Source organism: Salvelinus fontinalis, chromosome 32 (genome assembly GCF_029448725.1).
Source record: "Salvelinus fontinalis isolate EN_2023a chromosome 32, ASM2944872v1, whole genome shotgun sequence".
In the NCBI taxonomy this organism is placed as follows: Eukaryota; Metazoa; Chordata; class Actinopteri; order Salmoniformes; family Salmonidae; genus Salvelinus; species Salvelinus fontinalis.
The window spans coordinates 43,932,336-43,935,494 of NC_074696.1; the positions used below are offsets into that span (position 1 = coordinate 43,932,336).

The following is a 3,159-nucleotide window of genomic DNA, read 5'->3' on the forward strand; positions in this document are numbered from 1 at the left end:
GAGAAGAGATGTTCAAGACAAATCCCGCATATCATTGATGACTCACATTATAGCTCCCTTCAGAAATGTTGCCACCGCTTCTTGGAGGTTCCCCTGTTGCCACTTTTGTAGAGGGTTTCTTTCTTATCGCTCCGGAAACCACGGAACAATTCTCATCAATATCTGTTCTTTATGAACGAACAAGGTCAGGAACTATTTAAACACGTTTCAGATTCAAAACGGTCGCCAGGTTTAATCAAAAAAAGAAAATCTTCTGACGAAGAGGCATGGGAACAGGTTCTTGATGATTCTGTTGCAAATTGAGCACAATACACAAAATGTAGAATTTCAGTTAAAGTAAGTAGCGCCCACATCTCAACTGGGGAAAAGTCCCCAGATACAGTGACTTGGCTAGATATTCCCAAAGGGAAACCACTTTCGCAAGGGCAAAGGGAAGCGCCCTTTGCCTCAACGTTTCCCACAAACTGCAAACTGCAACAACATTACCAGTGCTAAAATAGCAATTTGGAAGTTAGCTAATGCTGGAGGAATGAAGCGCATGCAATCTTAATCAATCAACTGACGTGTTTCACAAGTGAACACATGGAGTGAACAAGACAAGTGTGTTCATGGCTAGCCAGCGGTGAACTTTCCCAGTTGGACAACGTTTTGATTGCAAGGATTCGCTTTCGACTACTTGATAACAAAGGTAACAAACGCTATCCATTAACGTTACATTTTGTGTCACATTTCTCCGGTATTTCTATATCCTGCTTGTACATTAAAAAAAAAAATCTAACAAATGGTTTGTGTTGATAATTGTTGCATGAAAGTAATAATTATTGTGAAACACACCCGTGGTAACTTGCTGACAGAAGATGTGTTTTCATTTTATTTTTAAAGATTAACATTTTTATTTATTTTATTTAACCTTTATTTAACCAGGAAAAGCCCGTTGAGACCCAGAATCTCTTTTTCAAGGGAGACCTGGCCAAGAAGGCAACAACAATCAATACATTACAGAATTAAAACATACAACAATACAACACAACATGATCAAGCCTAAAAAAGCATTTACACTCCTCCGTAACAAAGTCTCCCATCAATATTTTAAATTAATTCAGTGGCACTAACATATCTAGATGAAGCATGGATTGTAGACTATTCCATGCCTCTGGTGCACAAGAAAAGAAGGCAGTCTTGCCTAATACTGTGAATGTCCTGGGGACTTTAAGTAGCAATCACCTAGTAACTGCTGGTGGTGAAGGCGACCAGACTACAGAGGGAATTTACACAAAAGGGCTTTGTAGATGAACACATACAAATGTATCTTTTCTGCGCATATAAAGTGAGGTCCAACCTACCATTTGGTACAAGGTGCAATGGTGGGTGAGTGACTTGGCATTTGTAATAAAGAGCAAGGATGCATGATAAACAGAGTTCAGAGATAAACAGAGTCTCCCTTTACACCTCAGATAATATGATGGGCAAGATCAGGTAGCTTCATGCTGTTGAGCAGCTGGACCCTGTGACGAAGAGGACTGAGGACCTGTTCAGATCAAAGTTAAGCATAGTTATTTGTCCTATACATCGGAGTTCACAGCCAAACTATTTCAGCATTCCTTCCAAAAACACATTGTAACATAATTAGTTCTGAGGCATAATGTTATGTAATATACCTCAATACATTCAGTACATAATAGGCATTTGCCCCCAGCAGAGTCACAAAGATGGTCTAGAAGACACTGTTGCAAATTGTGCAAATTAAATGCAGGTTGTGAAAATTAGACTAATACTTTGTATGAACAATTCATTGCCAAGAAATGAAATCTTGCATCAACTTTTTTTGTGTGTGGAATCAACCTTTTTTGGGGTGAATTTGGGGGTCTTTGGCGGTGGTGGGGGTTGGTTATGAGCCGCGTTAGACTCCTCAGAGTCGGTCTGATCAAATTTAGGATTTCGCCTGAGAAAGACAGCAAACATTGCGTTTTCAGAGCAGTAGTGTAGTGTTTACATTCCTTTTATTTCAAACACTAAATCTTACTTTCTCTTTCTTTGGTGAGACACTGGCTCTGTTTCCAGGCTTGAGCAGTCATGGGCTTTCTCATATGAATCTGAAAACATCACGAAACAGGAGCTTATCAGTTCATCTGTAAATGTCTGCAAACGAGACATTTAGTATCTTAATATTCAGTAATTAAAGTACTCACTCCTTGTCTCCAGTAATTTCATTGAATACACCTCCCATGTATCAATGTCTGGCCGTTCCTGCGACATCACTGCCTTCCTTAACCTCTCTTGGCTCTTGTATGGAGGCCAATAACACAGCTAAACTGTCATCTTCATTCGGGAAATTAACCACATCAAACATGGTACTGTGAACAAAAAAGCAAATAAGGGCACTCAATTACAGTTGAAGTCGGAAGTTTACATACACCTTAGACAAATACATTCATACTCAGTTTTTCACAATTCCTGACATTTAATCATAGTAAAAATTCCCTGTCAGTTAGGATCACCACTTTATTTTAAGAATGTGAAATGTCAGAATAATAGTAGAGAGAATGATTTATTTCAGCTTTTCTTTCTTTTATCGCATTCCCAGTGGGTCAGAAGTTTACATACACTCAATTAGTATTTGGTAGCATTGCCTTTTAAATTGTTTAACTTCCTGACTGATGTCTTGAGATGTTGCTTCAATATATCCACATAATTTTCCTGCCTCATGATGCCATCTATTTTGTGAAGTGCACCAGTCCCTCCTGCAGCAAAGCACCCCGACAACATGATGCTGCCAACCCCGTGCTTGACGGTTGGGATGGTGTTCTTCGGCTTGCAAGCGTCACCCTTTTTCCTCCAAACATAACGATGGTCATTATGGCCAAACAGTTCTATTTCTGTTTCATCAAACCAGAGGACATTTCTCCAAAAAGTACGATCTTTGTCCCCATGTGCAGTTGCGTCCCGTAGTCTGGCTTTTCTTATGGTGGTTTTGGAGCAGTGGCTTCTTCCTTGCTGAGCGGCCTTTCAGGTTATGTCAATATAGGACTCGTTTTACTGTGGATATAGATACTTTTGTACCCGTTTCCTCCAGCATCTTCACAAGGTCCTTTGCTGTTGTTTTGGGATTGATTTGCACTTTTCACACCAAAGTACGTTCCTCTCTAGGAGACAGAACAC

General features: G+C 39.8%; 1 long non-coding RNA gene across 1 annotated transcript; it reads right to left on the bottom strand.

The window, feature by feature from the left end:
- Positions 1 to 739: 739 nt before the first annotated feature.
- Positions 740 to 2,827, bottom strand: LOC129831423 (uncharacterized). The gene is made up of 3 exons (XR_008755716.1): positions 2,190 to 2,827; positions 2,024 to 2,093; positions 740 to 1,528 (listed from the first exon to the last, which is right to left on the bottom strand). It is a non-coding gene; the product is annotated as an uncharacterized LOC129831423 (long non-coding RNA).
- Between the last annotated feature and the right edge of the window lie 332 nt (positions 2,828 to 3,159).